Genomic DNA, 25,138 nt, shown 5'->3' on the forward strand with positions numbered 1-25,138 from the left:
GCGCAGGCTCAGTAGTTGTGGCTCACGGGCCTAGTTGCTCCACAGCATGTGGGATCTTCCCAGACCAGGGCTCGAATCCGTGTCCCCTGCATCAGCAGGCAGATTCTCAACCACTGTGCCACCAGGGAAGCCCAAGATGTCTTTTTAAACTCAGTCAAAATTACACCAAAAACTTACTAAATTTCTTTCACAGTGGGGAGTAACGGATGGGTGAATACTTCTGGCTGGTTAATATCATTATCTTAAACCATCTATATATTCAGTGTCGTTTTCCATTGTTCCTACGTGCATGCTACTCTCAAAAACACACTTAGAAATTTCACAGCTCTCTAATGGTCACAGTATCTGTATTTAATACCAGTTAACTCACATCATTTGATTATTAGTCAAAAAAATCGAACCCATAACACCTTAAACTTATCAAGCAAATAAACGCTAGTGGCCCAAGAAGTCCTCGATGATAAAAATTTTCCCACAGTGCTACACATTTAGTAGGCCTGAAACAGACTCAAGAATCTGTACTTTCAATAAATAGCCCAGTGGTCTATATCATTAGAAAAGCTTGAAAAACAAATTAAATGAGGGAGCAATTTTTTTTTTTTTTTTTCCGGCAGGCGGGCCGCCCACTGCTGTGGCCTCTCCCGTTGCGGAGCACAGGCTCCGGACGCGCAGGCTCCGCGGCATGTGGGATCTTCCCAGACCGGGGCGCAAACCCGTGTCCCCTGCATCGGCAGGCAGACTCTCAACCACTGCGCCACCAAGGAAGCCCGAGGGAGCATTTTTAATGATATAAAAGATCTCAAAAATTTTGCTTAGGCTAATTTAAAATAGGGGATTTCCCTACCATATTAAACACAATGTGCATGTATGTGGGTGTGTGGGGTACCATCTCATTTAAAAAATAAGCACATTAGGCAGCCTGACAGTCTCATTAAAAACAAAAAACATTTTACTACCATTTCCTTTTTTCATAGGATAACTCTTTGGGAGACTATCTTAACTTACAATGAAATGGATTCTAAAGAGCATTCAAACACCGTTATACCTATTTAGTTTGTTCCTCTACTGACTGTTAGTTATGCCATAAACACTCCATAGCTTTCTTCTCCTAGATTTACCTGTTTCCATTTTTTATGGCAAGTTTATAGAGCAACTATTAGTTTCTTGTCACTGCCTATGAATTATAACATTTAATACTGGCTTCCCTGGAAGTCTATTTTCTCCTCTAATCTAGACAGAAAATTTTTTTCTTAGTTATTGCCTTCTGTATGTTTTTAAGTTTGAAATAGTCTCAACAGAAGCTTAGAAACTGTAGTTAATATCTGTCCCTCTTTTTTTTTTTTTTTTTTTGCGATACACGGGCCTCTCACTGCGCAGGCTCAGCAGCCATGGCTCATGGGCCCAGCCGCTCCACGGCATGTGGGATCTTCCCGGACCAGGGCACGAACCCGTGTCCCCTGCATTGGCAGGCGGACTCTCAACCACTGCGCCACCAGGGAAGCCCTTTTTTTTTTTTTCCTCTGTCCCTCTTTTAGATAAGTAGAAAATGATTTAAGTTTTACCCAATTCTTTACATTTAAATACAACTTTAAACAGTATTTTCTAAACTGATTTTTCAAAGCCTCCTTCACTGAGACCTCTAGAAACTGCTTTTGATGCTGGGGCAAGGGGTAAACATACAACTGGAAGAAAACTACTGTATCTCAAATCTCTTGACCTGTGTAAGGCGGTGAAAAAGATCTCACCATCCATTTACCTTATCAAATTCTTCTTTCTAGTATGAAAAAAAAATCGTTCTACAAGCAAATTCTCTTGGATTATACATGCATTTGCTTTAGCAAAAGAAGTCTGACCAATTCACTTCTGAGGAACAATGGACCATTCATTTTGGGGGGACACAATGCATGCATGCCCAGTAAGTCCAGTTATTGGAAATCTGCCAAATACTACTGTTGATAAAAATGTACATCACAACATAAAGTTTAACCAAACAAGTATAACAAATTTAACCAAAAACATCAGACTCAAACACAACTAACTCAAGATAAGAATGGTGATACAAACAGATAAGCATCCTTCTTGAAAGCTGAGGTAACTGCAATGATGCCAAGTTTTGCTTGCAGGTCAGACTTCTTAGTATAGCAACTAATTTGACTCTTCAGTAAACATTAATAAGTTGCTCTTTTTTATTTATGAATTGCCCGTTATTCTAAGGCTAACGATTTGTAGAAAATTTTTTCTTCTTAGCATAGAGTACGAAATCACCCATAGGAAGAGGCCAAACTTTGTTAAGATACTTTGAAAAGCTACTCGAAATAAACCTTGGGACCATGTCTGTGGAGAAAAACTACCCAACATGTCAAAAGGAGGGAAGGTTAAGGGAAAAAAGGAAGAGAGAGGAGACAGGAATGAGAGAAAAAAACACCTCTAGTTGGCAGTACAGCTGGAGGAGAACTTCGGAGAACAGAAACAGGTAACAATTTAAGAAGCTGTATGCTATGGTAAAAATCTATAGAAATGTTCCTCTAAGAATTAAAGAAAAGTCTGTATTTTCAGATCACTTCATAGCCTTTCAGCCTTCAGTGAGCACTAGACCCTCAGGATCAATGCTTTAAACACTACTTTATTCTGTTAGCTCTAGTCACTCTATCTTCCAACTATAAGTCTGACTTGAAAATTCTTCATAGGGGGATCACAATCCACTAAGTTTTTGTCTTTCGCTTCCATCTACAAAACAAGAAGGGATCAAACTCCAAGTGTGCCAACAAGTCTTTCCCAACTAAGCGATCAGATATACTCGGCTTTACCACAGCTCCGGAGTTACTTGGCAATGAGTACTCCTCCTTTAAGAATGAATTTTTACCACAGTAGTGGGGGCAGGAAAAGAGATAACTTTCCTACGACTGAGCTAAAACAAGCAGAAGTTAAAAAAAAAAATCAGAAAACAAAGCAAAACAAAACCCCCAAGAGAAAACAAGCAGAACAAAGTCACTGACACCAAAACTTGGTAATGGATAAATACAGACTATACAGATTAAAAACACATTAAAATTTACCTGAAATATAACACAGATGCAACAAACTGACAGTTTATAAAATGCTTTCTTTCCCTCACTTCAACCCCAAGTTGGCTTTTAAATTAAAGATGATCAATCTGTGTTGGCATTATTTGTACCTTTGATGAGGTGCTCCTTGATTGACATTACTCCTTCTACAACATTTCAATTTACTCAAAATATGCTGTTCTTTTAGGCTCATGCCACTTGGTAATTCAAACTTGCTTGATTATCAGAAGCAAAGCAGAACACTCTTTTAAAGATACAGACTCTAGGGCTTCCCTGGTGGCGCAGTGGTTGAGAGTCCGCCCGCCGATGCAGGGAACATGGGTTTGTGCCCCAGTCCGGGAAGATCCCACATGCCGCGGAGTGGCTGGGCCCGTGAGCCATGGCCCCTGAGCCTGCGCTCCGCAACGGGAGAGGCCACAACAGTGAGAGGCTACGTACCACAAAAAAAAAAAAAAAAAAAAAGATACAGACTCTAGCTTCATCTTTAGAGCTACTGAATCACAATACCTCAGAGGGGAGATAAACACCACTTTTTAAAATGTACAGGGACTTCCCTGATGGCGCAGTGGTTAAGAATCTGCCTGCCAATGCAGGGGACACGGGTTCAATCCCTGGTCTGGGAAGATCCTACATGCCACACAGCAACGAATGCCATGTGCCGCAACTACCAAGCCTGCACTTGAGACCGCGAGCCACAAATACAGAGCCCACGTGCCACAACTACTGAAGCCCATGCGCCTAGAGCCCATGCTCTGCAACGAGAAACCACCACAATAAGTCTGTGCACCACAACGAAGAGTAGCCCCCGCTCACCGAAACTAGAGAAAGGCCGTGCACAGCAACAAAAACCCCATGCAGCCAAAAATAAATAATAAGTAGTTAATTTTAAAAAATAAAATGTACAATGTACAATCAAGTATACATTTTATGCCTGTATTTTCTTTATGAATCCTTTCTTCTTTTAGGCTTACACCATCTGAACTCCAATATCAGAAAATATATTCACTTTTAATCCCTTTAATTCCTTTTTTTTTTTTTTTTTGCGGTACGTGGGCCTGCGCAGGCCCAGCCGCTCCACACCATGTGGGATCTTCCCGGACCGGGGCACGAACCCGTGTCCCCTGCATCGGCAGGCGGACTCTTCAACCACTGTGCCACCAGGGAAGCCCCCTTTAATTCCTTTTTTAACATTTAACTCTTCCTATCTATCTGTAATGCTAGTGTTTGTTTTTTTAATTTTTATTGTAGTTGATTTACAATGTTGTGTTAGTTTCAGGTGTACAGCAGAGTGAATCAGTTATACATATACATATATCCAATCTATTTTTTTTTTTTTTAGATTATTTTCCCATATAGGCCATTACAGAGCATTGAGTAGAGTTCCCTGTGCTATACAGGTTCTTTTTTTGTTGTTGTTGTTAATTTATTTTGGCTGTGCTGGGTCTTAGTTGCAGCACACGGGATCCTAGCTGCAGCAAGGCAGGATCTTCAGTTGCAGCATGAAGGATCTAGTTCCCTGATCAGTGATCGACCTCAGGCCCCCTACATTGAGAGCGTGGAGTCTTAGCCACTGGACCACCAGGGAAGTCCCTGTAATGCTAGTTTTTAATAACAATCTTACTCCTTTATATACCCAAATCTGTTTCTGTGCTTTCTAGTCTGTTTCACTACTCTTTCATTTTTCTTTTTCAATATTATCTTGCCAGTTCTCACCAAACAAATTTTAGATTTGACAAGTTAAAAATGTTGGCATCTGGGTCAAAGAAATAAACATAAAAATCAAATTACCGGAATACTAAAAAAAAATCTTTAAAATAGGGTAAATCTTCCTAAAACGTGATATAAAAGCCAAAAGTCATTTTTTAGAAGTCCTAAATAAAAATTTTAGACTAGAAATGCAAGTGTCATAAACAGGAATCAGATGACAAGTGAAAACATCTGCAACACATATGAAAAAGAACTAGCAGTCAAAGAGTTAAAAACAAATCAATAAAAAAATCAGAAGATGACTTGAGGAGGCAGTTCAAAGAACAAGAAATACAAACGTTGATTAAACATATAGAAGTATTCAAATTCACTCATAATTTTAAAACTGTAAAATAATGGATGACTTTTCATTTAGAAGACTGACAAGGATTAAGGCTGTGTTGGCAAGGATTAAGGAAAATCAGAATACTCATACATAATTATTATTATTATTTTTTTTCCGGTACGCGGGCCTCTCACTGTTGTGGCCTCTCTCGTTGCGGAGCACAGGCTCCGGACGCGCAGGCTCAGTGGCCATGGCTCACGGGCCCAGCCGCTCCGTGGCATGTGGGATCTTCCAGGACTGGGGCACGAACCTGTGTCCCCTGAATCGGCAGGCGGACTCTCAACCAGTGCGCCACCAGGGAAGCCCTCATACATTATTGATGGCGATGAAACTGGGATAACCTCTTTGGAGAAGAATCTGGCAAAACTATTAAAATACAAATGCACAGACTTTTGTCCTGATAATTCAATTTTAGTATTTGCCCTACAGGTGTACTATACAAATATGCAAAGATAATATACAAAGGCATCCACTAAAACGTTACGTGTATCCAAAACACTGGAGAAAAAATCTAAATATTCATTTGTAAAAATGTGGCTAAACAAAGTATAGTACCTTTTTACAGTAAAAGTTATGCAAAAATCCTTTTTTCTTGACCTCTCCTCTTCTGCAGAAACTCTAAATGTTGCGAGTATCAGGACTTTATCCTGGATCCCTTTCTACTCTCTAACACACTCCCTAAATAACCTAATCCCATGGTTTTAAATACCATTGAAGTGCTACTCACTTCCAAATCCATAACTCTCGTCCTCATTTAAAACTCTGTATTTGTATATCCAACTGCCTACTTGACATCTTCACATGGATGTCTAATAGGCATACCAAACCAAAATAATACTATAGAGAATTCTTAATTTTCTGTCAAACTTCCTCACCTACCCATCTTCTCCATTTCAAATGGCACCACCCTCCATCCATCACTTAAGCCAAAAATTCAGAAATGTTGACTCCATCTCTAAAGCATATCTCAAATTAAATCCATGTCTTTCCACATCAATTGCTACCCACCCCAAGCCACCAAGGTCACTTGAATAGGCTCGGGCAGAAACTCTGCAAATTATCTCCCTGCTTCCATTCTTACCCTACTCCTCCCTTCCTCCTTCTCTTAAACACACACACACACACACACACACATACACACACACACACACACACCTTCTACAAGCAGTGATCAGATCTCTTAAAACTAAAAACCAGATGCTACCACTGACCTGCTTAATTTTTTTGTTGGTTTCCCACTGAAAAAAATCTCAACTCAAACTAAACCATCTATACTATATGAAGCTGAATTAATGGAACAGACGTCTGAAGAAATTTTTAAACCATTTAAAATCCTCAAAGAAATAAGAGAAGACTGATAATATGCAGAAAGACTAAACAGAACCAAGAAGAAATACAGAGTATGAAAGTACAATGATTGAGATAAACAACTCTACAGGTTACATAAATAATAGAAAAACCCGAAGAATGAGTAAGTGAGCTAGAAGATCAGGCAGAGGATAGTTGCAGAAGGCATCAGAGAGGGATTTTTTTTTTAAAGGAAAATATTAAAGAAGAGACGTTAGAAGTAACAGAATCCATATAATAGAATTCCCAGAAGAAAAAAAAAATGAAGAAAAGATATTTGAAAAAATTACCAATAATTTTCCAGAACTGAGGAAAGATCAAAGATCTCAGATTAAAGTGTGTGGAATACAACCTGGCACACAGTAGACTTCCAATAAATATTTGCTGAATGAAAGAATGAATCAGTGAATATGAATTCAAGGGCCAAACAAGACACGAAAGGAACTACACTCAGACACACTATAAACTAAAAAAGATAAACAAAAATTTCAAAATCTTCTAGAGGGGAACTGCAGGTCACACACCCAGGAAATCAAACTGAAATCAGAAGTTACGAAAAGCAACATCAGAGGCAAGACAACAATGCAGTAACATTTCAAAATGTTAAGGGAAAAAATTTCAAACCAAAAATCTTTAATCACACTAAGCTATCATTTAAAAGTGAGAGTTCAATAAAGATGTTAAAAAAATAATAAAAATTAAAAAAAATAAAAGTGAGGTTAATGAATGATATTTTCAGGCATAAAAAGGCCTTATAATGTATATATACAAACACCCTGCTTGAAAATTGCTTTTAAGTAGGCACTCAAAAAATAACTGAAATAAATCTATGAGAACTACTGTGTGATGTATGGGAATTAGAGTAAATAACCTAATAAACCTAATATTTCATACAAAAACAAAAATGACAGACGGATGGATGCTTGAAGAATACCCCTAACAATCCAGAAATAAAATTCTACAAAACGTCAACATGGCTGCTGGGACGTTGTGGGGTAGGAGGTGGGGTGGAGGAGACTAGAGGAAGTGAGAAAGTGGTTACAGTACTTCTCGTCTGGAGGAAAGAAAACATATATATTTAAAAATATATTTTAAAATATATTTATAAGATTAAGAAACTGTGGAAGATGAATAAAGATAGTCAATAGAATGTAAATAATTTCCAATATTTGTGTTATTACAATAAATTTATTACATTTATTACAATAAATGAAAATGGATTAAACTCATTAATTAAATGATGAGTCTCTGGGCTTCCCTGGTGGCGCAGCGGCTGAGAGTCCGCCTGCCGTTGCAGGGGACACAGGTTCGTGCTCCGGTTCAGGAGGATCCCACATGCCGCGGAGTGGCTGGGCCCTTGAGCCATGGCCGCTGAGCCTGCGCTCCGCAACGGGAGAGGCCACAGCAGTGAGAAGCCCGCGTACCGCAAAAAAAAAAAAAAAAAAAAAAAAAAAAGATACGAGTCTCTGAGATTGGATAAAAATAAGATTCAGCAACATACTTTGTAAAAGAGACCAAAAAAGGATACTAAAATGGTTGACGATAAAATGATAAGAAGACACACCAGGAAATATAACCCTAGGCTGGTAGACTTTTCTTTAGGCCCCATTCATAAATAATTCAGACCCTTCCTGGTCTGGGCGCAGCTCCCTGCCACTCCTGGGCCTGTGGGTTCCAGGGTTGCATTAAAGCTCACACACTAAAAAGGTATCTGTCTATTTTCTTTATAGGACAGGGCTTCAATTTCTGCTTCCTATTATGACTTTGAGTTTTTTTTCCATTTCAGGTACCTGCAGATTCCTCTTTCTTGCTTTCAAGCTCAGCTGTGTTTTTTAAATATTTTATTTTTATCTAGCTTTCCATATACATTACTAAAATGGAAGGGAGCATCCCCAGTCTGCCTCATAGTCCAGAAGTCCCCAGAAGATGCACTTAATTTCTTAATCTTTTTATTTTTACTTTTAAATTTTTAATCTTAATTTCTTCATCTATATTATGAAATGGTAATACTCAAATAATAAGGCTATGAGAAGTAAATAAAATATCTTAGCATACATAGTCCTTGGTGCATATAAAATATTCAAATGCTGCCCTCTAAATTTACCAGCAATTTTACATCCTACCTAAAGAAAGTAAAGCTAGAACCATAAGCATGGAATGGAAATTGCTAACTTTTTTCCTGCTCCAGCTTCCACTGGGCTGCAGCTATGCTGAGGGTAAAAATGCTTCCTCCAAAATTTTTTTGAGAAAAAAAGGTAACCAGTAAAGGACCAGCAACAGAATTCAATGACCCTTAAGAGTCATTCAGTAGGGACTTCCCTGGTGGTCCAGTGGTTAAGACTCCGCACTTCCACAGCAGGGGTCATGGGTTCGATCCCTCGCTGAGGAACTACGATCCCGCATGCAGCACAGTGCAGCCAAAATAAAATGGTTACTTTAAAAAACAATAAATAAATAAAGGTCATGGAGCTCATCCTTTAAAAAAGAAAAAAAAAAAGAGTCATTCAGTTAGGAAAGTGACTATTATTTTCTCTGATTTGATCTGGGAGCCTGAAGTCCAAGATTCTATGCTGAGATCTACCACTGACTTTTTGGTTGACCTTCATCACTTCTCAGTATTTGTTTCTTCTTGAAAGTTAGGCTAGATAACATTGAAGATCTCCTATTTTTCCAAAATTCTGATTCCAGAATAAGATGTTTAGAACAATTTCACTCCATTCTATTTTTCTATGAATACAAAAATGATAGCTGAAAGTACTAAACAATGACATCCTTATTGTTGTGTTCCCCCATGCAAAAAAAGTAAACCATTAGACATAAATACTAAACATTTCCTACTTGCACAAAGACCAAAAGCTTAATTCCCTCACACTTAAAAAGTGGTCTTAAAAAAGAATGGAAAAGGCCTCATGGTAAATGGTCATGCTTCTGGGATATTAACTGTACCTCCCTAACACCTCAACTACTTAAACAATTCAAGTGAGAATTCAGTCTATGAAAAGGGTTTGTGCTTGCTTTATCATACCTTCCCAAAGTAAGGCATGGTTGATTTTCACCACGATGTTTTCTGGCAGCTATTCCATAACATTTTTCCCACAAGAATAATATGGCTGTATTCCAGACCAAGAAATTAGTATCATCAAAATCACAAATTTAACCAACAGCATGAAAAAGATGAAAACATCCACATCCTTTAAAATAAACTGTCCTCAACACTGCCCTTAAGACAATATTTTTTAAAGTCCTTAAGGAATGTTTATGGTCTATTTTATACAGTTCTATATTAAATTTTTTAAAAATAAATTTTTTAATTTTTATTTTTGGTTGTGTTGGGTCTTCGTTGCTGCGCGCAAGCTTTCTCTAGTTGTGGCGAGCGGGGGCTACTCTTCGTTTTGTTGCGCAAGCTTTTCACTGGGGTGCCTTCTCTTGTTGCGGAGCATAGGCTCTAGGCGGGCGGGCTTCAGTAGTTGCAGCACGCAGGCTCAGTAGCTGTGGCTTGCGGGCTCTAGAGCGCAGGCTCAGCAGTTGTGGCCCACGGGCTTAGTTGCTCCGTGGCATGTGGGATCTTCCCGGACCAGGGCTTGAACCCGTGTCCCCTGCATTGGCAGGCGGATTCTTAACCACTGCATCACCAGGGAAGCCCTATACAGTTCTATATTAACTTTTATAATGAGCATGTACTCCTTGTATAATCTACAAATAAAAATTTTAAAAATAATAAAATAGGTCGACTTACACTTGGTTTGCTCTGGAGAACTACAGTGTTCTGGTTAGAACCCAAGGGGAAAAAATAATGAGATGGCAGGTGAGAGAACTACTTTAGAGAGAAGAAGAGGGAAAGAGGTAAAAGGTACTTTCATGTGTTTTATGTTTTCTAACCCAGCCATCAGAATAGGAAAGGAAGCAAAAGATTCAGGACAGAAGCTCAATCCAGTAAATATAGGCTGCACTTTGGGTTGGTGTTGCTATATATTATCTCCTTCGGAAAGCTGAGCATGGCAGTTAATTTAGAAGACTATACCAAGTAAATGCACTGTAAATAGTCTATTTGGTTTAGCTCTATGTGTGTATTACCTTCAAAATTCCACAAAGGTAAACCAACAGTATAAAATAGAGTAACATTTAGGCAGCCAAACTGCTTGAAATGTAAACAACCAAGGGTTCATGCTTGCTATATCATACCTTCCCAAAGTAAGCCATGGTTGATTTTTAGCACAATGTTTTCTGGCAGCTATTCCATAACATTTTCCCACAAGAAAATGATGATTGTATTCCAGACCAAGAAATTACACACGCCCACGCAAGACAGCAGACCACACTGAAGGGACAGCAAAAACTGAAACACGATAGGGTGGAAAATGAGGCTAAAGAGGAGGAAGGAAGCAACATGAAGCACCTCGTCATTGTGTTGTTTGATCTTTATGATGACAAAAGCAATTTAAGGCTTTAAAAAAAGGCAGTGACACAATTCAAGCAGCATGTTTAAAAAGGTGCCATGGGGGGGGAAAAAGTGCCATTGGTGAAACTCTGGAAGACACACTAAAGAGGAATTACAGGAGAGACACGGAGACCACTTCAATTGTAACAACCAGATTGTGAGGTGGGAAGGAATAGTCAGCAAGAGCAAGGAGGCTAGAATGACATCAGCAACAAGAAGTAAAAATGCTTTGAAAATAATTTAAAAGAAACAATTAGCATTTATCTGTTATATTTATCTTCCAATAGTAATGACTAAACAATACCTCAAATTTTTTAAAAATAAAATTCTCATTACTTCATTAGATAATATTTACAAAAGAGATTAGTGGTAAAAAGATTTTTTTGGCACTGTCAAACAGTGGACCATAAAGGATCACGTTCTAACAATGTATTTAGAATTTTTAAAGAAAGTAATACAGGCAGCTGGGTTTACAATGATCTATTTGCCCTCGGTATGTACGTATATTTATATATACATTCATTTCCAGATGTAAAGGTCGACATATAAAATACTCATCTGCAATGGGGAGTTGACATAAATGACTTCTAAGGTTCTAAGATTCTAAAAATGAGTTGCTGGGTTTACTGACCTCTTTCTAGCCCTACAGGGCTCTAAATGTGCAACTTCCGTAGACCAGCAGAGGGCTGCAACAGCCCAGAGAAAATGGTGAGGCAGCTTGACTTGCATCTCTGGCACTGGGCGGTGGAAAAATTACAATACTGAAAGTAGAGAACTAACAACCACTACGTATTCACTTCACTGTCAACAGATTCTTAAAGGGGGCAAGAGCAATCCCCCAAAGCCTGAAAACTAGAAGCACTCATAATTAAGCATTTTGCCACCAGCTCCTTTCTCTTCCTGCAAAATAGCAGTGTTTGGAAGCAGAACAAAATCTCACTAACATAGGGTAATTAGAAGGGAAAAAAAGCCAGATAAAATGAGTTAGCAACTCACACTTCCTTTCAGACCACTGCTCCACACCGCTGCTACCAGACTAATCTTCCTAAAATGATAATTTCATTAGGTTACTCACACATCTACTTTGCCAATCTGTTCTGTATATAGTGCAGTGAAGTCTTTGCTTTGCCTAGATTTTAAGGTACATTTCTACCTCATGTATACAAATCTTATTTGTTATACACAATATGCAACAGAGAGACTTCCCTGGTGGTCCTGGTGGTCCAGTGGTCCCCTTCCAATGCAGGGGATGCGGGTTTGATCCCTGGTCGAGGAACTAAGACTCCACATGCCGTGGGGCAACTGAGCCCTCGCACCACAACTACTGAGCCCACGCGCCTGAACTAGAGAGCCTGCGTGCCGCGAACTACACAGCCCACACGCTCTGGAGCCCGCACGCCACAACTAGAGAGAAGCCTGAGCGCCGCAACAAAAGATCCCGTGTGCCGCAACTAAGACCCGACTCAGCCAAAAATATAAATTAATGAATACATAAATAAGTACATAAATAAAAATGGGCAGGGAATGAAAAAATATGTAATAGAATTGAAACGGAAAAGGTCACTGTGGTGAACTTTCCATAAAGAAACAAATCTACATAAGTCTAGGGAAAGGGCAGATCCACTGTTGGGAAAAGTTTGTGCAAAGAGGGAGATAGGAATTTGCCTGGGGAAGTGAGGAAATGGCTCAAGGAAAGGTATACAGAGGGGTTCAACTGAATTGTAATTCTTAAGGTTGGTGATAGGTAGAAGGTTCTCACTATGCTATCTTCTGTACCTTTTAAATTATTTGAACTATTTCAAAATTTAAAAAAGTTTTTGGTATTTTACTTTGCCCCTCAAAAGACAAGCAGCCCATCTACTCAACAGATCATACGCCTGGTGGCATTCTCAGTACTACTCACACTTTAATCCCAAATAATGCCCTCATTTTTACGGCTTTCTATTTTTTAAAATATTTATTTATTTATTTTTGGCTGCACTGGGTCTTCGTTGCTGTGCACAGGCTTTCTCTAGTTGTGGCGAGCGGGGGTTACTCTTTGTTGTGGTGCGCAGGCTTCTCATTGCGGTGGCTTCTCTTGCTGTGGAGCACGGGCTCTAGGCTCGCGGTCTCTAGAGCACAGGCTCAGTAATTGTGGCGCACGGCTTAGCTGATCCGCGGCGTGTGGGATCTTCCTGGACCAGGGCTCAAACCTGTGTCCCCTGCATTGGCAGGCAGATTCTTAACCACTGCGCCACCAGGAAAGTCCCAACGGCTTTCTTTATAAATGACAGGTACATACTTCAGCCTTAAATGAAAGGAAAAGACTTCTAATTGCTTAGATAATTGGGTGCAGTTTGAATAGTGGCACATTAAAAAAAGAGAGATTTGAGATAAATGATATGGCATAAAAAACCAGAATCGTTTATGATAATCATGGCTTCTGCAATGTAAGTCTGAGATCCTGAAAATCATCTTTATCTACACCCAAACTCTCTATGCAGTTAGAGGTACTAAAATCAGTACCCCGCCCAAGAGAGCAAAACTTATGGAAGTATTAAGTTATTTCTAATCCACATACCACATCATTCCCACCCTGACCCAACAGTAAGGTGGGTTATTAGCACTACTTTAACTATAGCCAAAGTTGTAGCTTCCATACAACTTCACACCAGGGCTGAACTGTCTGGGCCTTTAGTCCTGACCTGCTACCTCTGTCTTCTGCACACTCTCCAACATAAACCCACTTGCTATACTCCACACAAGAATTCAGGACAACTGCCAAATTTAAATGAAGTATAATCTACAAAGATACTGAATCACTATGCTGTACACCTGAAACTAATATGATTGATATTGTAAATCAACCAGACCTCAATAAAAAAAAGAATTCAGGATAACTGCATATAGGGCATTTAAAAGAAAACATGCTCTAAACTGACTTAGGGTAGTAGTATTATTGGTTGCTCTTTTAGTCAGGGCAATTTAGGATTATAAACTGTTTCCCTGCCAAAGTATGCTGAGGAGAATAATAAGAAATATGGTACCGAGGGACCAAAGCATAGTAAATTCACTGTATTTTAACAGCTGTATAAGTAACAAGAAAAGTGTGGTACTATGGAAACTCCAACCCCAGTGACAAACAATATGTATTTGATTTTTAAAATAAAACATTTCCTGAAATATAATCATGTAAATTTTATGAACTGTGGATAAAAAAGGCAAATCTCACTTATGATGCTGATATTAAACAACTTTATCTATGAAAAGAAATATACTATAAAAAATAAATGCTTAAAAACACAAATTAGGACTATTTAAGAATGTAACAGTTCTACATCAAAAATTCAGCTTAAATTTCCAAGTCAGTGATTCTTAGTCTTTTTTGCACAGACCCATCTCAGGGCCTGAAAGCCATAGGTTCTTTCACTAAAAAATTTGCAGTGTAACTTCCAAATGTTTACAGAACCTCTCTAATTATGGATCCTTGTTTTAAGTAATTATCTCTTGCAGCTAGATTTTAAGCTCCATACAAGAAGTCTTCTTCAGATATGTGCTTAGCATTGGCACCTAAAACCTAAGCACCTTTTCAATGATCTCTTTGTCTCCTATATGAATTCTATACAACCTCGAATTCTTTTCTAAGAAAATCTGTATTACATTACTCCCCATATTGGAAATTAATTTTTATTAAGCTCTTCTTCCTAGCAATCATGGCCTTTTTCATCTGCTACCCATCTTTTCTCCTTTAGTCCCAGTTCATCTCTTCTGCCAGTCAGACCATCCTCCTGTCATTAGCATCGGGGTGATCCTTTACAGTGTGATGGAATCTACGGTACAACAATGAACAAGACAGACATGATCCATGTCCTCGAGGGCTCACCATGTTCCTTTCTACACCAACTAGAAAGCAATTTGAATGACTGAACAGTAATACTGTCCGCCTATTCCACATGTCTGTTTTGTTCATTGAGTGTAAATCCTTTAAAAAAAAACAACCTCTGATATTGTCTTCGCTTATATTTTTCTAAACTCCTGTCTCAACGCTAAATGCAATAGCGTTCATAGAAACATTTAAAATTTGTTAACTAAACATGCAGTGTTTAAAACCTTCTTGATTATATCCATAATACTAGCTCACTGTGGCAAAACTTGAAAATACAGAAAAATAAAAGAAATTCTGGTTACTTTCATATTCAATATCCAGAGATAATCTGTCACACTGTCAGACTGGATCATTCAAGAACTTTCACTCCTTGTAAAAATCCATAATACAAAACAATTATTTTCCCCATAAAGGCTCATATTTTATCTATCATTTTACCTTTTTTTCTCTTAATAATATCAGCTTCTTTGAATGTGCAGTTTTGTAAAGGAGCAATACAGACACTGATTTAAACTCATCTGTATAATGGCAACAAGATAAACTTCACAAGGTAATGGTAAAGAGTGAACGAAAAGTTATGTGGAGAATCCATTATCAATCACAGAACATTTGTAATTATGCCTCTGACCAAAGGATATGAAGTATCAATTCACAGAAGAGAAAATGCAAATGATTATTCTCCATGTATTAGCTAATGATCCAAATTCCTGTAGCTAAAATCAAACCCTTCATACCGCAATTAAAGATGAAAGCCTTGGATGTAAAATGACAGCGGTAATATAACTTAAATGTAATGACACAGATTTTAATTGGTGACCAACAATTGTTTACTTTCAACAGCATGAGCACAAATAGAAGGTAAAGAGATATTTTTTTGTTCTGTTGGACTGCAGCTTAAAGAGAACACTCATCTTCATTCTTGGGATGTTTTTATGAATTCTGGAAGACAGGGATAATTTCTGAAGGTTGAAGAACCACCACTGGGTGATCACCTCAGCTATCAATCTACAAACGAAGTTGGTTGATCTTAAGAAAAAATTTTTCTCAAAGTAATAAAATTACATTTATATAACACTTACAAATTTTAAGTTAGTTCTTGAGTAATAGCACCTAGAGTTGGAGACATTCCAGTAACAACTTTTTGAAGTTTCTTCCTAACTAGATATGTAAAATACCTATTCTCATCATATATTAAAATAACACATATGTAAGTATCTAACAGTACCTAGAATAGTAATGCTCAATAAAAGGTCTTTTCTTTGATCACCAAGTAACTTCCAAATAGTTAAAATTAAACTCTGGTAAAAAGAACTTATTTTAACTCAGAGGTTGCAAGACTTTAGTACATAATATTAAAATATAAGCCAAGGCTTTATTCCTAGTTACAATATTTTTGTGCAAATTATGGTAGGAAACATTCTGTAAATTTTAAATTTTCTCATCTAAGTGACATCATTAACCACCAGCACTAATTAGTAAGGTGGTATAAAGAATGTTTTTAGTATTTACTCCTACCCTGCTTGTTAAAGTTTCAGAAGTGGTAGAACAGAATGGAAGAAAGCTGTGTACAATGCGGCTTTGGTGGAAGAGAGAATAAAAGTAGGTGTTTCTTTCCTCTTCCTTCAGATTTGCTAATGCTTCTCTTTCACGAGTGCATTTCAAAGGAGTCTAGCATTACTCCAGAGAATTTTAACCTGGATCCTATCCATGGTTCAATATCATTAGATTAGCGGATTTTTTGCTGATCTCAGAGTAGTTGTGAAATTCCAGAGATCGGATATAAAATGTACTTCATGAACTACAGAACATCGTAATTTTTTACATACTATTATCTTTTATCGTGAGTTACTACAGCTATTTCTAGAAAGAGAGAGCCACACACACATGGTTTTTGTTCTCTATTAGAAGTCAGAATGCCAAAAAAACTCCTATGTAGGAAGAACAACAATCTGAAATGTAAGAAGCTACAGGACTCTCCCAACTCTTTCAAGCAATAAGGTAGTTTAACAACGTAGCATTTATCACAAGTATTTGTGGTATCTCCCCCAACTGTGGCCCAAATACAAACTGATAAACAGAAATGTAAACTACTACATATTTTGAAACAATTTTAGTGCAATAAACAAATATTAAGGGACTGGCCAAAAAAAGATACAATTTTTAAAAGCCGAAGAAAAATGATTTTGCAACTTGCAGCTTCATAATTTACCTCTTCTATTTACCTCAATTTGGAAGCATTTCTGTATTTAAACCTAATTCTCTAAGAACTTAAATTTGAATTTGAATTTCTTAGAATTGTGGAAGGTTCCACTAATCAGAAAACCTAGTTTTGGTTGCTATTTTCTAACCTGGACAAACTCATATTTACTCTTGCTGGATCTATTCCTTTATAAAAGTCCCAAATGAATTTGGTTAGTTATCTTTTTCCTTCAGTCGCTCTGTTTAAAGTATGTTTCCTTAGAACAATGAACATCAATATCAAGGTGGAGTCTGTTAGAATAGCCTCTTAGTACTAACAACTGTAGTCCTTCTGTTGCTGGCGAGACTAATTTGCTTCTGACAACATAAAAAAACCCAACTACATCAGCATCTCATTAAAAGGCTTGCTGGACTGTTTTCCACAATTCTCATAAGGTATTTTCTCTTCTTTTTGTTTTTTAACCAACATAGTAGAAGGTAGAATGCTGCCCCCCACCCCACCAAATTTTTCACAAAGTCAGAAACTTAAAAACTGCCCTAAAACTTCTCAAAATCAGCTGAACACTCTTAGAGGTAGAATACAGAGAAATGGTTAAGAATGGGGACGGCAGAGTGTCACTTTTTTAGGTCTGTGAATATCTGTACACCACGTAACAGTTCAAAGCCTCATTCTCCTCAGCCACAGTATCTGTTTTACAGGGTTATTATGAAAATTATCTGAAATATTTCACTTAAAACTTTGAACACAGATACGTGCAGATTCTACATGCTCAACAAATGCTTATCATAACCTTTAGCTTCAAGGTTACAAATAATCCATGTATGTAACACTACAATACTACAATGATGTTCCCAGTATTATCCATTTAAAGCGCTAAAAGAAAAAGGTCTTTAAACCTAACAGCAAAAGTCAACAGTGTCTTAACATTTCTGCACTTATATTTTAGATCTACAAGATAACCTTAACATGAACTACTCAAAAGCTGAGTTTATAAAGGAAATTACCTCCTGTTATTGCCATTATCTAGAAACTAGCAACAAATTAACATTTTTACTAAGATACTTTCACTATTACTTTTAAAAAGCCACTGCCTGTTAAAGAAACAGATTATGCATGCATGAGTGTATATGAGAATGTTTTCAAATGCTATACGAAGAAACTTCATATTCTCCAGAGGAAGTCAGGCTCTAACAACCGCAATATTTAAAATGTTCATAAGAGGCTTTACTAAGATTAGAACTAAGTAGGGATCAGAAAATGTATCTACAGGGAGTTATAATCTATAAAACAGCAGGTGCTCAAAACAATGAAGCTAAGGCTAAACAAAAACCTAGGGATCTAGACACCTTAGATAATACAGTAGAAAACTGTATTTATTTTAAAAATAATGTCACCACTTTTTACATAGATAAAAGCTTATAGTATATAATGTGCTTTCCATATGTAATCACATTTGTTCCATCAAACAATCCTGTAAATTGTGTAGGAAAATTATTTTTTGCAGATTACAAAGGCAAGGTTCTGAAAGTATGATTTGTCAAAAACCACAGTTAGGAAGTGACAAATCAAGAATGTAAACCCTGGCCTTCTCACTTTTATTTGCCTGTTCTTTCCACTATTCCATAAAGCTACTTCTTAAAGAAAGAAGCAAATTAGCATCTTCAGAAAAAAAATTCTCTAGGCCAAACCACAGACTGTTTTAATTAGCTGTGCTGACTCGGGTAAGTCATTCCCCCTTACCAGGCCTTTATTTTCTCATCTGTAAAATGAGAGAAACGGATTAGAAAATCTGAGGTCTCTTCCAGTTCTAAGGATAAATCTCTAAACTACAACCTTTACAGAGTGCAAGCATTTTACAAATACATGTTGATGTCAGCTTCCGCAACAAGTTCCAAGTCAGAAAGTGGTGTCATTAGCTATTAAGCAACCTACTGCAATTACTGGATAAATTCTTCATGTCTATCTGATAGATGTTGCTTCAGTAGCATCAAGTTTATATACAGAAAGCTGTCTAAACCTTTTATGGACTACGATGGACATGATTAATCTCACTATTCATTCTCCTTTTAGCCTGAAACAATGCTCTTAAAACATAAGAATGGCTTACAGAAAATTTAACTACTCATCAACTCATACCAAGAAACTGAACATTTTTACTATTATTTTTATTCTATAGAATAAAAACGTCTTTTCCAATGATGAGTTTTCCAAATATCCCTATTTCTCCAGTCTACCTTGAAGATTATCAGTTACCTTTTACAGCAACTTCTATAGCAAAAAAAAAAAAAAAAGTAACATAAACAATTTGATAAAAACATCTTCCTTTTAAATTCATTCCACCAGTTGGGCGCTCGTCTCCAAACAAAATTCAAGCTTTTTTCCCCCTTCCTGGTATTAAAGAACTAAAATCAAAGACCGCACAATGTATTTCCACCTACTAAGTTCTTTCCTCATCTGAATACTTTATTTTCTTTACTCTGCCTCAAATAGTCTTCATGGAATACACACCCAGAGATTTCCACTTTCCCAGCTCTGCTTGTTCATAAAACCATCCTAACAACTATGGAAACCAGAGAGATTAAGAACATTACAGGCATCCTGCTCTTTTCCTTCCATGAATACTACTTAAGTTTTACTTCATTTTAACACCTTGCCTGTCCCTAAAATAGAACACATACCCCGAATAGTTAGGCTTGACCTTACTCAGTCAACCGTCTGCAGACCTTTAGAAATTTGGTTACTGCTTGTGTCGACTATAAAAGATCTTTTAGTAAAGCCTTCCCCCCCTTGCCTATCAAACATTTCGAATGTTTACATGTTTTTGCGTTTAGCCCAAATTAAAGACTTTTCCCAACAAGCTTAGCTAATATAACGACTTGATCTTACACAGTCGACACTATCTCATTTTGTTTTTTAAGCCACTTGGCACCAATATAGCACATGTTCTGCCAGTTCTGAGCTAATCTCCAGGAAAGCCTTTGTATAACGACTGAAGAAACTGAAACAGATCAGTGCCCAAGATTTTTAAGAGCCTATATAAGCATATGTTTTTAATCAACAGTCAATTTATTTTAAAATAGCTATTTCACCAGTTCGCCTTCTTTTATAATTTACATAAACCGTTTTAAAATAAAAAAGGACACATGACTGAGAACTCAGCTTCACTTCAACTTCAGGATTAGAGCCGATTCCGAAGTGTTAAGGATCTCTGGGTCTGCGACCCTTTTCACTGCGTCCGCAGGGTGGAAATTACACTCTCGACCGCTAACACCGCTTAAACTGTTTCCTACGGTTTCTACGGGTGCAAGAGTGTCAACTTCCCGTCCTAAACTGTTTCTTACTGTTATTATTAAAACAGCTGTCAGCTGGGCTTCGGTGACCTCTTTGTACAACCGTTTATTCAACGCTTTGGGAACCTCGAGGCTGCGTCACACCGTGTTACCCTCGAACTAGCTCCAAGAACCCGGCGGCCCGAGGGTCCGAGAACGCCGGGGCCCGGCTCGTCCGCGCCGCGAAGCTACCTACCCGCGGCCCCGGGCTGGGGGCGCCCCGCCCCCACCCCGCCCGGCTCCCGGCGGCGCCCCCCCAGCCGCGCACACTCGCTCCCTCATTCCCTCGCACGCACACGCGCCGCGGCCCCGCCATGTTCCGGGAGCGGCGCGGCCGCCCGCGGAGCCCCCGCCCCCCGCTCGGGCAGCTCCCGCCGCGCCGCGACCACTGCGCTCCCGGCGGGGCAGCCGTACTGTCAGCGCGGCGCCGCAGGGCGGGGCGAGTCCCTACCTCGCTCGGGGGAGGGGACGGGAGCCGGCGCGACTGAGGGGCTCCTCCCGGGCTCCGGGGCCGGGGCTTGAAACCGCGCCCCTCCTTCCTCCTCGCCTGTCGCCACGCCCCCCTCGCCCGCACGGACCCGAGGCACGGCCGGCGCGGGAGGGTCTATCCCCGGAACGAGGGCCTCGGCGCCGCCGTTGCTGTCGAGGTCTTCGCCGCCGCCGCGAACGCCGCCAAGGCCGGGCTCGAAAACATCTCCGGTCTCCGCCGCCCCTCACCACAGCCTGCTCGCTCCCAGGACGGCGCCGTCCGGCGATTGGCCGCGGCGCGGGCACGTGACGCGCCGGGCACGGGACGGGCGGCGTGAGCGCTCCGCCCCCGGCCCCGCCGCCCCTTCCGCCCGCCTCCCCGCGCCGCGGCCCGCCGCTCTGCCTGGGCCGGGAGAAGCTTCCCGAGCCGGGGGCGGGGGTCGGGGCGTACCAAGTGGACGCGGGGGTGCGGACCCCACCCGCCTCGCCGCCTCCCCTCCGCCGGCACCAGCCCCAGAAGGGAGGGGCCTAGGGGAGCGAGGGAGTCGCGCAGGCGCCGCCGACGTGCCGGGCCGGCGGGTGCCGCTTCGCGCTCTGCGGCGACCATGGCCGTGGCAGTGACTGGAAACTTCTGGAAATGGCGGCAGCGAGGAAGAGGAGGCTCTGTCTACGTTGGGTATTCACATGTTATTTTTGCGGAGGCGGGCGGACGAGTTTGCGAGCTGGGACCCGGGAGAACAACGCTGCTGCCCCGGCTGGCGGCGGAGGCGGGTGTCCGCCCCGGCTCGCGGTGGACTGCGGGCCAGGGGCGTTGGGAAAGGCGGTGCGGCCGGGTCCGCGCACTGCGCCTGCGCGCCGACGGCCGCACCTGCGGAAGCACGGGGCTGGCGAGGCCGCAACGCGCCCCTGACCTGAGCCATGTGGGCCCCGGGCCCATCCCTAAAGCACGTTCGCGTGCACCTGTCGCGGGGACTGCACGGACTCTGCAATACGCCCTCTCACAGCCACACCTTCGGATGACCTTTTCAGACAAATTTAAGTGAATTTTCCCCCATCCGAGATAGTACTTCTCAGGGCACTGCCAGCTGGAGGACCGTGCAGGAGGGAAATTTACCGCCTCGGCTGTCCAGCTGCTGGCACTCTGACTTCCTCTGGAGGGTTATCCGCGACAGTTTGTACTTGCCCTTATTTAACCACCAAAGGGATTACATAATCGGAGGGAAACCATTTTATTGAGTTCCTTTTGGACGCTTTTTATTTACATTAAGGTTAATCCGCGACAATTTGTGCATGCCTTTATTTAACCATAAAAGAGCTTGCGTAATTGGAGGGAAACCATCTTCCTCCTCATCGTTGTGTCCTCCAAACTACAGCACGCATTTGTGACTTAATGAGTGAAGTTACGAATTTATGTCATTAATCAGATGATATATTTCAGACTTCACAGAGAAAGCTAAATCCCAGCATTTAACCATACAAAGCATAAACTTGCATTAAACATCACTATTTTTTACTTTCCTAGGTTCCTGATTTCTCCTACCTTTAAAAATATTAGGTTCAATATGAATTGTAAGAGAGTACCTTGTGGCTAGAAGTGGATCAGTGTTACGTATAATTTGGATATTTATGGCGTGAAATACAAAGAAAAATCCACTAAAAATTTAACCAACTCTTGTCTGACTTCAAGTCGTTGAGTTGGTTCTCATTTAGCTCGCTGTCATAGGGAGAATGGATGGCAGTGGCAATAGCTATTTCTACAGCAGTACGAGCCTCAGTTCAAAACTGAAAGGTAGCTAATCTTGAATTTGCTGAAATCAATTAACCATAATTCATGCCATAATTATCTGCACAATCTTATTACTTAAAAGTCACTGAATACATGAAAGACTCAAGGCAATTGTGATCCAAGGCACTGTACTGACTACACTTGAATAGGACACTATCTGTAAAAGAAAAGTTCATTGTAGAATCAGTCAAGTTGCAAAAAAAATTTTATTGAAGCTCCTATTAAGATTATACGCGACAAATTATAAGTCAGCCACAGTTTGTTATTGGAAAGTTTCAAAATCAAGGGAAGAGGAGCTAATTTTCCTTTTCAGTGTGAAACTAAAAGTATAAATCAAGAAGTTAATTCTTATTATGGATAGAGACCTCAAAAGAAGCTGGAGCTAGTAGATTAGTAAGTTGCTAAGGCTGTTAATTATAGAGCCCTGTCTTTCATTGGCTCAAATCCTGGAATCCATCTTCAGCAAGTGGGCAAAATATGTTTTCTTAATAGTACCAGGAGATCAAGGAACCCAAGCATTAAACATCACTCTTAGCCAAGGTTAAGTTTTACTACATTTATTTAGGGTTATTACTAGCAGACACTTAAAATGTGTGTATTTGATATCTAGAAGCCATCTGCAAAATTTCTTTCCAACTTCTTACCTTTAGAATCAACTACTGTTACGTTTTGCTACATGATGTACAGTTAGATCATTCAAAAAATCCTGCCATATTTCAGGAAGGTGAATATAATAAAATAAAAATACAATCTCAATCATGGCTTATCATATGACAGTCTATACAGATGTAATGCTTTAATACTCTTATGACTATCATCATGTTGTAGGACTTATTAGGGCAATGGCTCCATCCAGTCACAGCAAGTAATTCTGAGGAATTGGTAGCTTTCCCTAGCTACACTCAGTAGCCGCTCCAAAAACCACCAAAAAAGCCAGACATTAGATTCTTTGCCCAGTAGGAAAAATGACAAGTTGATTTGTTGGTTCATTTTTGTAATAAAAAAATTTAAATAGCAATAAGAACATTTCCTCCCTAAATATCTTTTTTTGTAAAAAACAGCACAGAGCTAGGAACTGAGAAGAGGAAATGAGGGAGCAAGTGGTGTTAGACACATCAACACTGCCAACTTCTCCTTACGGGTTTCAAAAATAGGCTGGGATATAGCTTCATCTCAGGCAACCGAAAACTGGCAAGAAAATTTTAATCAGTGTGTTCATATACATTTGGAACCATCTTGGATTACTGTAATGAAATTTTACTTGCCAGGTGTTTTTAAAAGCCTATCTGTAGTTATTAAAACCAGTGCTCTTGTGTTAAAAATTGATAGGATTTTCAAGAAAAATGGACAAAAAGATTAAGCAAGATTCAACTCAAAATCCTAGTATGTACTACTGCAATACAATATAAGTGATGATCTAAGAACTATAGAATATGTTTTGATAATGATATAACAGTATGCCTATAATTATAACGACCTAAAATCAATATTCTGCTTCTAAAGTAGTACATAAGTTAATCAGTGCACATCCTTAATACATGACTTGTTTTTTCACCCAGTATCTGAAACCTTCCCACTCCTAACATTTCATCTAGTGGGAAAAAAAAAAGAATTATGTCAAGTGTAAGGCATTTTTTACAATAGTAACTTTAATTTAAAGGAATACCTGTAATTTTTCATAATTTTAAATAAAAAGCTTAACAGCTAACAGAAGATAGACTATTTTTTTTTTTTAAGAGGTAAAAATAATAGTAAAAGTAGTTGCCTGTGGGAAGAAGGTCTGAGGGCTCTAGGGTAGAAGGGAGCATTTTCATTGTGTTACCTTTTTGTGCCACTTGAAAAATTACTGTTTTTGTTACCTTCCTAGGTAAAAAACAAAAACTAGTTTGTTTTTTTAACATCTTTATTGGAGTATAATTGCTTTACAGTGTTGTGTTAGTTTTTGCTGTATAACAAAGTGAATCAGCTATATGTATACATATATCCCCATATCCCCTCCCTCTTGCATCTCCCTCCCACCCTCCTTATCCCATCCCTCTAGGTGGTCACAAAGCACTGGGCTGATCTCCCTGTGCCATGCAGCTGCTTCCCACTAACTATCTTTTACATCTGGTAGTGTATATATGTCAATACCACTCTCTCACTTCGTCCCAGCTTACCCTTCCCCCTCCCCATGTCCTCAAGTCCATTCTCTACATCTCTACGTCTGTGTCTTTATTCCTGTCCTAGGTTCATCAGAACCATTTTTCTTTAAGATTCCATATATGTGTGTTAACATACGGTATTTGTTTTTCTGACTTGCTTCACTCTGTATGACAGACTCTAGGTCCATCCACCTCAGAAAAAGTAACTCGACTTGCTTCACTCTGTATGACTCTAGGTCCATCCACCTCAGTAAAAGTAACTCAATTTCATTTCTCAAAAAACTCGTTTTTAAAGACAGTCTTAAAAATAATCATATTTATAAGCATCATAGTTATTAGTCTGTCATAAGATCAAGGCCAAACAGTGACTTTGAGAAATCCTGAAACTGGATTAGTTTAGATCT

General features: G+C 39.5%; 1 protein-coding gene across 5 annotated transcripts in view; it reads right to left on the reverse strand.

The window, feature by feature from the left end:
- Positions 1-21,081, reverse strand: part of ANKRD12 (ankyrin repeat domain 12) — a 114,564-nt gene extending 93,483 nt beyond the window's left edge. For 2 of the 5 annotated variants that reach the window (XM_027088601.1, XM_027088606.1), the window contains exon 1: positions 20,788-21,064. The gene's annotated coding sequence lies outside the window, so the exon portion shown is untranslated. Of the gene's footprint in view, positions 1-20,787 lie in introns of all 5 variants that reach the window. The other 3 variants (XM_027088604.1, XM_027088603.1, XM_027088602.1) reach the window with 3 other exon arrangements.
- Between the last annotated feature and the right edge of the window lie 4,057 nt (positions 21,082-25,138).

This window comes from Aethalodelphis obliquidens, unplaced genomic scaffold, assembly GCF_003676395.1.
Source record: "Aethalodelphis obliquidens isolate GAN/ISIS:26980383/991018 unplaced genomic scaffold, ASM367639v1 scaffold63, whole genome shotgun sequence".
In the NCBI taxonomy this organism is placed as follows: Eukaryota; Metazoa; Chordata; class Mammalia; order Artiodactyla; family Delphinidae; genus Aethalodelphis; species Aethalodelphis obliquidens.